The sequence below is a fragment of the Pseudophryne corroboree genome, chromosome 2 (genome assembly GCF_028390025.1).
Source record: "Pseudophryne corroboree isolate aPseCor3 chromosome 2, aPseCor3.hap2, whole genome shotgun sequence".
NCBI classification, from domain to species: Eukaryota; Metazoa; Chordata; class Amphibia; order Anura; family Myobatrachidae; genus Pseudophryne; species Pseudophryne corroboree.
In genome coordinates, this window is record NC_086445.1 from 479,076,074 (window position 1) to 479,089,846 (window position 13,773).

Consider the following 13,773-nt stretch of genomic DNA (forward strand, 5'->3'; position numbering starts at 1 on the left):
AAAGTGTGCGGCAGGTGGTACTGTGTACCCGCTGCCAAATTCTTACGGGTACTCCGTACCAGAGCGTACCCGCACACTTGCACCGCTGCTGATGTGATGGATCCTCTTTAAAAGGAACATTTTAAAAAAGTCAAAGAATAAATGTCAGTAAGAAAGTTAGCATATAGGATGCGTTTATATATTGCATAGAATGAATATGATTAAATGAATGGGACTAGGTGTCGATTTATAGCATAACACTGTGCATATAGTAAGTGTAAATTAACTGACAGTAACAATAACATTCAGGTGCTCCAATTATCTATTCAGTCACATGATACTAGTTGATATGCCCGGTTTCAATCAGGCAAAGGTTTGCTTGGCTGAACATTTTACCCCTTATCACCCCCTTAGGAGTCGATTTTCGAAAATTCTCTTCTTAGTGGGTGGCTGCAAATAACGGTCACAGTTTCCAGACCACCCAGCAGGATACACGTTCCAGGTCACCTAGCAGGTGCATAGGGAGAGTTCATCTACTGTCACATTTTCAAAGAGCACAATGGTGTTTCCCTGTAAATGTCTGGTGGACGAATTGCCACATAACTCTAAAATGAAGCAACCAATTACAGTGCCAATATTTTTCTGCAAATTTACGTACAAAGATCTTTAATTTGGTATATGATGTACCCTGCTCAAACAATGGCATCGTGGAAATAATAAGATTTTAAACCTACCGGTAAATCTTTTTCTCGTAGTCCGTAGAGGATGCTGGGGACTCCGTAAGGACCATGGGGATAGACGGGCTCCGCAGGAGACATGGGCACTTCAAGAAAGAACTTTAGGTATGGGTGTGCACTGGCTCCTCCCTCTATGCCCCTCCTCCAGACCTCAGTTACAGAAATTGTGCCCAGAGGAGACGGACAGTACGAGGAAAGGATTTTTGTTAATCCAAGGGCAAGATTCATACCAGCCCACACCATTCACACCGTATAACTTGTGATATACTAAACAGTTAACAGTATGAAAAACAACATAGCATCAGTCCGAGACCGATGAAACTATAACATAACCCTTTAGTAAGCAAAACTATATACAAGCCTTGCAGAAGTAGCCGCACTTGGGACAGGCGCCCAGCATCCTCTACGGACTACGAGAAAAAGATTTACCGGCAGGTTTAAAATCTTATTTTCTCTTACATCCTAGAGGATGCTGGGGTAAGGACCATGGGGATTATACCAAAGCTCCCAACCGGGCGGGAGAATGCAGATGACTCTGCAGCACCGATTGAGCAAACAGGAGGTCCTCCTCAGCCAGGGTATCAAATGTATAGAATTTTGCAAAGGTGTTTGAACCCGACCAAGTAGCAGCTCGGCACAGCTGTAGTGCCGAGACCCCTCGGGCAGCTGCCCAAGAAGAGCCCACCTTCCTAGTGGAATGGGCCTTGACCGAATTTGGTAACGGCAATCCAGCCGTAGAATGAGCCTGCTGAATCGTGTTACAGATCCAGCGAGCAATAGTCTGCTTGGAAGCAGGAGCGACAAGCTTGTTGGCTGCATACAGGACAAACAGTGCTTCTGTTTTTCTGACTCTAGCCGTTCTGGCCACGTAAATTTTCAAAGCCCTGAACACATCCAGGGACTCGGAATCCTCCAAGTCCCGCGTAGCCACAGGCACCACAATAGGTTGGTTCATATGAAAAGATGACACCAACTTAGGCAAAAATTGAAGACGGGTCTGCAATTCCGCTCTATCCATATGGAAAACCAGATAGGGACTTTTATGAGAGAGCCGCTAACTCCGACACTCGCCTAGCCGAAGCCAAGGCTAACAACATGACCACCTTCCAAGTGAGATATTTTAACTCCACCGTTTTAAGTGCTTCAAACCAGGGCGAATTAAGGAAACTCAATACCACATTAAGGTCCCAAGGCGCCACCGGAGGTACAAAAGGAGGCTGAATATGCAGCACCCCCTTCACAAAAGTCTGTACCTCTGGGAGAGAAGCTAATTCTTTCTGAAAGAAAATGGATAAGGCCGAAATCTGAACCTTAATGGAGCTTAATTTTAGGCCCATATTCACTCCAGTTTGTAGAAAGTGAAGGAAACGGCCCAGATGGAATTCTTCCGTAGGAGCATTCCTGGCCTCACACCAAGAAACATGCTTTCGCCATATACGGTGATAATGTTTAGCTGTCACGTCCTTCCTAGCCTTTATCAGAGTAGGAATGACCTTTTCCGCTAGGATCCGGCGTTCAACCGCCATGCCGTCAAACGCAGCCGTGGTAAGTCTTGGAACAGACAGGGCCCCTGTTGCAACAGGTCCTGCCTTAGAGGAAGAGGCCACGGATCTTCCGTGAGCATCTCCTGCAGATCCGGATACCAGGCCCTTCGCGGCCAATCTGGAACAATGAGAATTGTCTATACTCCTCTTTTTCTTATTATTCTCAACACCTTTGGGATGAGAGGAAGAGGAGGAAACACATAAACTGACTGGAACACCCACGGTGTCACTAGGGTGTCCATAGCTACCGCCTGAGGGTCTCTTGACCTGGCGCAATACCTCTGCAGCTTTTTGTTGAGGCGGGACCCCATCATGTCTATCTGGGGCAGTCCCCACTGACTTGCAATCTGTGCGAAGACTTCCTGATGAAGTCCCCACTCTCCTGGATGCAGGTCGTGCCTGCTGAGGAAGTCTGCTTCCCAGTTGTCCACTCCCGGAATGAACACTGCTGACAGTGCGCTTACATGATTTTCCGCCTAGCGAAGAATCCTGGTGGCTTCCGCCATTGCCACTCTGCTCCTTGTGCCGCCTTGGCGGTTTACATGAGCCACTGCGGTGATGTTGTCTGACTGAATCAGAACTGGTAGGTCGCGAAGTAAAGTCTCCGCTTGACGAAGGGCGTTGTATATGGCCCTCAGCTCCAGGACGTTGATGTGAAGACCAGCCTCCTGACTTGTCCAAAGTCCTTGGAAGTTTCTTCCCTGTGTGTGACTGCTCCCTAACCTCGGAGGCTCGCGTCCGTGGTCACCAGAACCCAGTCCTGAATGCCGAACCTGCGGCCCTCTAGAAGGTGAGCACTCTGTAGCCACCACAGGAGAGATACCTTGTCCAGTAGGTCCTCGTATGGAATCTGCCGAAGGGAATGGCCTCGTACGATGCCACCATCTTTCCCAGGACTCGAGTGCAGTGATGACCCGTTTTGGCTTCAATGGGTTCCTGACCAGGGTCATGAGTTCCTGAGCCTTTTCTATCGGAAGATAAACCCTTTTCTGGTCCGTATCCAGAATCATGCCCAAGAAGGTCAGACGAGTCGTAGGAACCAACTGCGACTTCGGGATATTGAGAATCCAGCCGTATTGCTGTAACACTTTCAGTGAAAGTGACACGCTGCTCAGCAACTGCTCTCTTGATCTCGCTTTTATGAGGAGATCGTCCAAGTACGGGATAATTGTGACACCCTGTTTGCGCAGGAGCACCATCATTTCCGCCATTACCTTGGTGAAAATCCTCGGGGCCGTGGAAAGCCCAAACGGCAACGTCTGAAATTGGTAATGACAATCCTGTACTGCAAAGCTCAGGTAGCTCAGGTACGCCTGATGAGGTGGATATATGGGAACATGAAGGTATGCATCCTTTATGTCCAGGGATATCATAAAATCCCCCCTTCCAGGCTGGCGATGACCGCTCTGAGCGATTCCATCTTCAACTTGAACCTTTTCAAGTATAGGTTCAGGGATTTTAAATTTAAAATGGGTCTGACCGAACCGTCCGGTTCGGGACTACAAACAGGGTTGAGTAATATCCCTTCCCTTGTTGAAGTAGGGGAACCAGGACCACCACCTGTTGAAGATACAATTTGTGAATCGCATTTAAAACTAACTCCCTTTTTGGGGGAGAAGCCGGCAGGGCCGATTTGAAAAACCGGCGAGGAGGCACCTCTTCGAATTCCAGCTTGTAACCCTGAGAAACAATGTCTATTGCCCAGGGATCCACCTGTGAGTGAACCCAGATGTGGCTGAAAAGTCGAAGACGTGCCCCCACTGGGGCGAACTACCTTAGGGGAGCCCCAGCATCATGCGGTGGATTTTGTAGAGGCCGGGGAGGACTTCTGTTCCTGGGAACTAGCTGTGTTGTGCAGCTTTTTCCCCCTGCCCTTACCTCTGGCCAGAAAGGACGCACCTCGTACTTTCTTGTTTCTCTGTGACCGAAAGGACTGCATTTGATAATGTGGCGCTTTCTTAGACTGTGAGGGAATATAAGGCAAAAAATTGGATTTACCAGCTGTAGTTGTGGAGACCAGGTCCGAGAGACCTTCTCCAAACAATTCCTCACCCTTGTAAGGTAAAACCTCCATATGCCGTTTTGAGTCGGCATCACCTGTCCATTGCCGGGTCCATAGGACTCGTCTAGCAGAAATCGACATGGCGTTAACTCTTGAGCTCAGTAAACAAATGTCTCTTTGAGCATCTCTCATATATAAGACAGCATCTTTTATATGTCCTAGGGTCAATAAGATAGTATCCTTATCCAGGGTCTCACTCTCCGCTGATAAGGTATCTGTCCACGCTGCTACAGCGCTACAAACCCAAGCCGACGCAATAGCCGGTCTGTGTAAAGTACCAGAATGTGTGTAAATGGACTTCAAAGTAACCTCCTGCTTGCGATCAGCAGGATCCCTTAGGGTAGCAGTATCTTGGGATGGCAGCGCTACCTTTTTGGATAAGCGTGTCAACGCTTTGTCCACCCTAGGGGAGGATTACCACCGTATCCTGTCCTTTGTCGGGAAAGGATACGCCATAAGAATCCTTTTGGGAATCTGCAGTTTTTTGTCTGGAGATTCCCACGCTTTTTCACACAACTCGTTCAGCTCATGAGAAGGGGGAAAGGTTACCTCAGGTTTCTTTCCCTTATACATGTGTACCCTCGTTTCAGGGACCGGGGGTTCCTCTGTGATATGCAAAACATCTTTTATTGCAATAATCATATATCGAATACATTTAGCCACTTTTGGCTGTAACTTTGCATCATCGTAGTCGACACTGGAGTCAGAATCCGTGTTGGTATCAGTGTCTACTATTTGGGATAGTGGGCGCTTTTGAGACCCGAAGGTCCCTGCGACATAGGGACAGACATGGGTTGACTCCCTGCCTGTTCCCTAGCCTCAGCTTTGTCTAATCTTTTGTGCAATAAATTCACATTAGCACTTAAAACATTCCACATATCCATCCAGTCAGGTGTCGGCGTTGTCGACGGAGACACCACATTCATTTGCTCCACCTCCTCCCTAGGAGAGCCTTCTACCTCAGACATGTCGACACACACGTACCGACACACCACACACACAGGGAATCCTCTTATCTGAAGACAGTTCCCCCACAAGGCCCTTTGGAGAGACAGAGAGAGAGTATGCCAGCACACACCCAGCGCTAATGACCCAGGAAGAAACACAATATGTTTACCGAGATAGCGCTGTAATTTGTATATTGCGCCAATTATGTGCCCCCCCCCCTTCTTTAAAACCCTCTTTCACCGTGGATAAGCAGGGGAGAGTCCGGGGAGCTTCCTCTCAGCGCTGTGCTGTGGAGAAAATGGCGCTGGTGAGTGCTGAGGAAGAAGCCCCGCCCCCTCGGCGGCGGGCTTCTGTCCCGCTCAAATATCGAAAAAAATCTGGCTGGGGCTCTTTATATATACAGTGCCCAGCTGTATATATATATATATATATATATATATATATATACACACACACACACACACACATTTGCCAGAGAAAGAGGTTTTATTGCTGCCCAGGGCGCCCCCCCTGCGCCCTGCACCCTTACAGTGACTGCCGTTTGTGTGTGCTGTGTGGGAGCAATGGCGCACAGCTTTACTGCTGTGCGTTACCTCAGTGAAGATCTGAAGTCTTCTGCCGCCTCTGAAGTCTTCTTTCTTCTCATACTCACCCGGCTTCTATCTTCCGGCTCTGCGAGGAGGACGGCGGCGCGGCTCTGGGACGGACGGCGAGGGTGAGACCTACGTACCGATCCCTCTGGAGCTAATGGTGTCCAGTAGCCTAAGAAGCAGAGCCTTGAAACTCACAGAAGTAGGTCTGCTTCTCTCTCCTCAGTCCCTCGATGCAGGGAGTCTGTTGCCAGCAGGCTCCCTGAAAATAAAAACCCTAACAAATATACTTTCTTTCAGGAAACTCAGGAGAGCTCCCTGCAATGCACCCAGTCTCCTCTGGGCACAGTAGTAAACTGAGGTCTGGAGGAGGGGCATAGAGGGAGGAGCCAGTGCACACCCATACCTAAACTTCTTTCTTAAAGTGCCCATTTCTCCTGCGGAGCCCGTCTATCCCCATGGTCCTTACGGAGTCCCCAGCATCCTCTAGGACGTAAGAGAAATTTCACTCATAAAAGTCCATCCTTCTGCTATTAACATATAGACTTACTGACTGAGCTTGTAAAAACTAGAACTTTGGTTAGAGGGATGGTGTAAATAGATCACTATTATAACTACTGTGAAGATAGCAAATCTGAACAAAAATGAAATGGGACAATTTATTAAACACAAACAATATAGAAAAAAGGAGCGTTATGGTAGACTTACCTTTGTTAACTCTCTTTGAGGTCCACAGGGGAGACAATGAGGTGTAGGTGGTGGTAAGGACCGGACACCAAACAGCTAAAGATTTACGTATCCGAAGATGCTTTGGTCCTTCCCACCTATGGGGGTCATTCCGAGTTGTTTGCTAGCTGCCGTTGTTCGCTGCGCAACGATCAGTCTAAAAAATGACTAATCTGCCCATGCGTAGGCACCGTAATGCGCACGCGTGTCGTACGGGTACAAAGTCTATTGTGGTTTTGCACTGGTTCTAGCGACAATTCCAATCGCACAGATGGCCGCAAGGTGATTGACAGAAAGAGGGCCTTTCTGGGTGTCAACTGACCGTTTTCAGGGAGTGCTTAGAAAAACGCGGGAGTGTCTGGGAAAACGCAGGCGTGGCTGGGCGTTCGCTGGGCGGGTGTGTGACGTCAAAAGCCGTCTCCTCCGTCGTTAGAATCAACGCACAGGATAAGTGATACAGTGACTTGTGGAATCCATAGAGGACAAAGAGGGAGTCCGACTTCCGGATGGAACTGGTACGATCCAAGTAAAACCGAAGGGCATGGATCACATCCTAGGAGGCTTCCCACACCAAGAGGTCCGTGTATTGGAAAGCCGGTACCACTATTTATTTGTTAAGGTGGAAAACAGGACACCACCTTGGGAAGGTAGCCAGGGAGAGTTCGAAGAATAGCCCTGTCTCGATGAAAGATCAGAAAGGAGGAGCGACAGGATAGCTCCCCCAAATTGGACACTCTTTAGGACGATGCAATAACCAGAACAAAAAGAGTCTTTGCTGTTAACCATGTGAGGTTCACTGAGTCCAGGGGTTGAAACGGAGGCTCCTGAAGCACCTGGAAAACCACTGACAAATCCCACGGAGCCCCTAGCGATACAAAGGGAGGTTGAATACGGAGGACACTCTGTCGAAAGGTGCGAACATCTGGCAGTGGAGCAATTCTGCGCTGGAACCAGATTCACAGAGCAGAGACGTGCACTTTCAGAGAGGCTAGGCAGAGTCCGAGATCCAATCCAGCTTGAAGAAAGGCAACGTCCTGAAAAGCCCTAAAAAACCAGAGGGTTATAGCATCTTGCAGAGCACCACTGGAAGTATGTATGCACACATGGTAATAGATACGGGCGGAGGCCAGTTTCCGTTAAAGACAGATGGGCTAAGTCCGGGTGTAGATGGGACCCTGAGAAACAGGTCTGGTCATAGTGGAACTGGAATGGGGAATTCTTTGGAGAGACTCTGGAGATCTGAGAACCAATGACGCCTAGGCCATGCTTGAGCTACCAACAGGACGGTGCCTCCTTCTTGCTTGAACTTCCGAAGAACCCGCAGAAGAAGGGAAACTGGAGGGAAGACGTACAGCAGACGGAAGATCCACCACACTGCCATGGCATCTACAAAGGCTGCATTGGAAAGTCTTGTCCTTGACCCATACACGGGAACCTTGTGGTTGTGTCGTGAGGCCATGAGGTCCTCGTCCGGCTGGCACCATGTGTCCACCAGAATCTGGAAGAACTCTGACTGTAGAGACCACTCGCTGAAGTGTACGCTGTGATGGCAGGGAAGTCCACATCCCAGTTAAGGATGAACACTGCCGAGATGACCGGGAGATGACGTTCTACCCACCGGAGGATGAGATACACATCCTGCATCGCCAACCAAATGCGAGTGACTTCCTGGTGCTTGTGGTGGACCATCGCAGTGGCGGTGTTGGACTGGCTCTGGGGCCTTATTCAGACTGGATCAATGCACATGTGCACCCCGGGAGGCCCAGTGGGATGCTTAAAGAATCACAAAGCTGCGATCGCCTCTGCCTGTCCAGTCGTGGGGCAGGAGGGGACATGCCGACAACGTTAGAACGCCTTAGCGGAGCGCAGTCCGGACAATGCAGGCATGTCTGGACCACTGCGGGGGCGGGCCACGGCGGCTGCGTGATGTCACTCGGTGGGTGCAAAAGCTTTCAAACCTGGGGGGGGGGGGGCAGGGATGGAGGGATTGGGCGTCCCCCGCATATCTGAGAAACTGATCGTAGATGTGGTAAATTAGCATATCTACGATCAAATCTGAATCACCCCCCTGAACCAATCTGCCCTAGAGAATGTCCCATACCAGAGTGAGTGCTGTGTAGACAGCTCGCAGTTCCAGGACGTTGATTGGTAAGCAACTTTTGGTGGGAGTCCAACGGCCCTGAAAGGAGTGGTGACCGGAAACTGCCCCCCAGCCGCAGAGAAAGGCACCCATGCTGAGGAGAACCCGATCCGGAATGGACGACCCTTGTCCAAGAGGGATGTGTGGAGCCACCAAGTTAGAGACGGACAAACTTCCTGAGATAGGACCATCGTCTTGGACCTGATCAGATGTGGTTGTCCATTCCATCTAGATATGATGAGGTGTTGCAGGGGTCTGGAGTAAAACTGGGCGTACTCCACCATGTCGAAGGTGGTCACTGTGGACCACCCAACACCTACATAGCTGACTGGATTGACACCCAGCAACTGTGAAACATCTTGCGGATCCGTTGCTGTAGAGTGGAAATTTTGTCAGCTGGTAGGAAAATCCGTTGTACCCGATAGTCCAGGAGAGCTCCCAGATGCACCATCTTCTGAGAAGGCAGAAGGGATGACTTTTTCCAGTTGAGGAGCCAGCCGTGCTTCTGTAGGAAGGCAATGGCCAGCTGAAGATGGCAGTGAAGGAGCTCCAAAGAGTGTACGAGGATCAGCAGGTCGTCCAGGTATGGGAGCATTCTGACCCCCTGACAACGCAAGTGTGCCGCCATAACAGTCATAATTTTGGTAAAGACCATGGGAACAGAAGAAAGACCAATAGGCAATGCCTGAAATTGCTAATGTCGTTGATGAACGGCAAACCGTAGGAACTGCTGATGAGAAGGTGCTATAGGGACGTGCATATAGGCATCCTGAGTGTCCAGGGACACTATAAAGTTCCCAGACTTCATAGCTAGGACAACAGAGTGGAGGGTTTCCATACAAAACCTGGGCACCCTGACAAACTTGTTGAGAGATTTGAGATTGAGAATAGGGCGATGAGATCTCTTGGGTTTCTGAACCAGGAACAGGGTATAGTAAAAACCTTTCTCGAGTTGTAACACAGGGACTGGAACTATGACCCCTGATTGCAGCATGGACTGAATGACCTCCTGAAGGGCTAAAGCTTTGTTTGGGTCTGATGGGGGTCTGTGCAAAAGAATTGCTGAGGAAAGTGTCTCCAGAATGAGACAGCGTAGCCGTGAGAGACTACTTCTTGCACCCAGGTGTCTGTGATGGTCTGATGGCAGGAGTGAGCGAACTGAAGAAGTCAGCCTCCCACCTTGGGATCCCTCAGGAGGAGGACCACTCAGTCAGGCTAAAGGCTTGTCATCAGACTTAGTAGCTGGACGTCTGGCAGCTTAGGACTGCTCGGTTCTGGGCTTAGAGGTCTTTGTGGAAGTTGACTAGGAAAGGACTGACCATTAGCTTTACCTTTTGGGCGAAAGGACCGAAGGGTAGATCTTCAGGACTGCGAAGCAGAGGCTGAAGGTAGGAAAGCAGTGTTGGCCATCGCCAGATTAGCCAAGCTGTCTAACTTTGTGCCAAATCAGATATCTCCCGTGTACGGCTGCAATTCCAGGGCCTTCTGGGAGTACGTGTTTGCTTTCCATGAACGGAGCCAGAGGATGCGGCAAGCTATCGCTGAGGTAGCAGATGACCTGGAAGCCAGGAGACCAGTATCCTGAAACGCTTCCATGAGGGTAAGGTGCAGCGTTCCTGATATGTGTGATGTGGGACATAAGGTCCTGGGGAATGTCAGAGGGGAGGTTTTCTTCCAGAGCCTCTGCCCAGCTCTCAATTGCTTTGACCACCCAGGCATGAAGCCATAGCGGGCCGAGTATTCGCTCCTGTATGGGAATAGACAGATTTGAGACAGGCTTTAATCCTACTATCCGTAGACTCCTTTAAAGAAGATGTGGTAGGGATAGGTAAACTAGAGGTTTTCGCCAGATGGGCCACATGGTAATCCACAGCTGGGGGAACCTCCCACTTAGCACAATCAGCTGCCAGGAACATGTTAAAACGAAGCTAGGCGCTTCGGCAGCTGAAACTTTTTTCCAGGGGTATTCCAAGCTTCACGCAGGAGTTCTGTATGATGCTCAGACTGAGGAAATTCAGTTTTAACTACCTTCTGGCGCTCAAATGACGTGGATATCATAATAACTATGTCAATCAAGATAGACAGAGAGACGATATCTCGACCCATACCTATCGTTCCACAAGGGGACGACAGGTTAGTAATAGAAATGAGAGAAAACTCTCCCATAAAAATGAATACACGGGATCTCCTAGCAGTACTGCTGATCCCAACACCAGGGAGGTTTTTTTAGGTGCTCGCCCAAAAAGCTATCACAAGGATCATCTAGACAGAAACACTTGGGGGGCATCATCAAAAAGAGGAAGAGACTCAAGCCTAGAGGCGGAAGGGGGGGAAGAACTAGGAAAGAAAAATCCAAGGAGATTCTAAGAAAATCTTTGACTAACAGCAAAATCAAACGAAATGTCTTTAATCTTTCATCCAAAAAACTTAACGATTCGGAACTCTCCTTGTTAAGTAAGGGTCTTAAATTTTCACCCACCAGCGAACCTAATATGTTCGACTTATTTGTCGAACTTAATCGTTACGTCCGCACAATGTGCAGGAAACGTTACTTTGCTAAAAAGAACCTCCAAAAAACCAAGGATGACTCAGTACCCATACTCCTTGACAGCAATGATGATTCTGCGATTGCTGCCCTGGAAGAATTATTCGAACAAGGTACCACCGACACCGATAAAACAGTTAAAATCTATGATCCCAGCAGGGAACCAACTAAATTTAAGAAAAAATCCGAATTTTTCCCCATATGTGCCAAAAGTTCCCATATAGAGTCCTTCTATAAAATCACTCTAGAGGACTTTAAACATCTAGTAGAACAACGTCAGGGACATTCTAAATATGCATCCAATCTTACCCGACAAGAAAAGAGAGCTATGAAGGAACTTACCAAAGACACTTCCCTGGTGATGAAAGAGGCAGATAAGGGTGGTGGTCTAGTGGTCATGAACCGTATTGATTATATTCATGAAGCTAACAGACAACTGAGCGATACAAAATATTATAGAAAATTAGATCAGAGTCCCACGGCAACTTTCCTAGTTGAATTGAAATCTCATCTAGATAGAGCTTCGGCTAATGGGGTCATATCCAGAGAAGAATACAGTTTTTTGTTGCCTCACTTTCCTACCACACCCACTTTTTATTTCCTACCCAAAATTCACAAATCACTTTCCTCACCACCCGGGCGCCCCATCATCTCTGGTGTTGGTTCTCTCACATCTAATCTTTCTTTTTACGTTGACTCCCACCTTCAATCACGAGTTTCGGCACTTAGATCACATCTTCGTGACACCACTCATTTTCTGACTAAAATTCAGTCCATTTCTTGGAAAGAAACATACTCCTTTCTTACCCTTGATGTTCAAGCCCTATATACTCATATCCCCCATTCACTTGGCACGAACATCATTTCCAAAATATTACACAGAGATGATGATCTCAGTGCTGAACACCAGGCTTTCATTGTTGATTCTATTTCATTTATTTTAACTCACAATTATTTTTTGTTCCTTTGTCACCACTACTTGCAAGTCATGGGGACGGCCATGGGGACCAGGTTCGCACCCAGTTATGCTAATCTCTACATGGGCGACCTGGAGGATTCGCTCGTGTGGGGTGGTGGCTGGGAGGCGAACCTGGTCTTCTATGGCCGATACATTGACGATCTCTTTATTATTTGGGATGGGGATGATCTTTCTATATCTAGCTTCGTTTCTCATCTTAACTCTAACACGCACAATTTAGTTTTCACCCACACTCACAATACAAAACGTATTGACTTTCTGGATGTGACCCTTGAAATTATTGAAAATCAAATTATCACCTCCAACTATTCAAAACCAGTTAATACCCACTCCTATCTACACTATGACAGTGCACACTATGCACCTTGGAAACGCAACATACCCAAGGGACAATTAATGCGATTGAGACGCAATTGCTCCACTATAGATTCATTTACCATCCAGGCTCATGAACTTATGAATGCTCTCAGGTACTGCAACTACCCTGAGGCACTACTTGATGAAGCATACAAAGAAGTTCTCTCAATGGATAGAAGTAATCTATTACAAATCAAACCCCATAGACAAAATCATCATTCTAACTCCAATATTCAGGGCACTAGAGGTGTAGAGTATAGACAACTTGCATTTGTAAGCAAATATAATAACTGCGCTGGTCAAATCAAAGATATCATCTTAAAAAACTATAGAATACTGAAACAGGATAAGGTCTTGAACGATATATTACCTTCCAAACCGTGTATAATATATAAGAAAAACAAATCTTTGAAATCTATACTGGCACCAAGCCATTTGAGGTCGGAGGAACCGACAAATACTCTTCCAGGCTGTACATGGCTAACCACAAAACCATTAGGTTGCCATAGATGTGGTAAACCCAGGTGCACTACATGCACTCACATGCAGAAAAAGACCACGACCATAAAAATACCTGGTAATCAAGATCCATATAAACTAGAGTCATTCATGAACTGTGACTCAAGGTTCATTATTTATCTACTTACCTGTGGCTGCGGCCTACATTATGTTGGGAGAACTACAAGAGCTATTCATATCCGTTTCATGGAACACCGCAGAAATATCATCAAATGCTATAATTTACATAGCCTCTCACGTCACTTTAATCTTTGTCATCAGGGTGACCCCAGAAGCCTTTCACTGGTTTGTTTGGAACACATAACTCCTACACCTAGAGGTGGTGATAGGTTTAACAAATTGTGTTGCAGGGAAATCTATTGGATGTTTAAACTCAATACATTACATCCTGAGGGACTAAACGAGAGTATCGAACTGAACACCATACCTTAGGTGTTCCGGTCTATATTCTCGGCCGATTCCCTCTTATCTCACCTTTCCTAGTTTCAGCAATATTCCGATACATAATTTTGAGATTGACCTTTTTCTTTATGATCCATTAGTGTTTGACCACCTTCTGACTATGTTCTCCACTGTCAGGATATGGAACTTAATATTATAATAATGTAATATTGTATTATTATCCTAATCTCAATTTAACTAATTCG

At 47.4% G+C, this 13,773-nt stretch overlaps 1 protein-coding gene across 3 annotated transcripts in view; it reads right to left on the reverse strand.

Annotated features, from left to right (window-relative positions):
* ASL (argininosuccinate lyase) overlaps positions 1-13,773 on the reverse strand; it is a 201,269-nt gene that overhangs the window by 105,065 nt on the left and 82,431 nt on the right. The gene's annotated exons all lie outside the window — the stretch shown is intronic.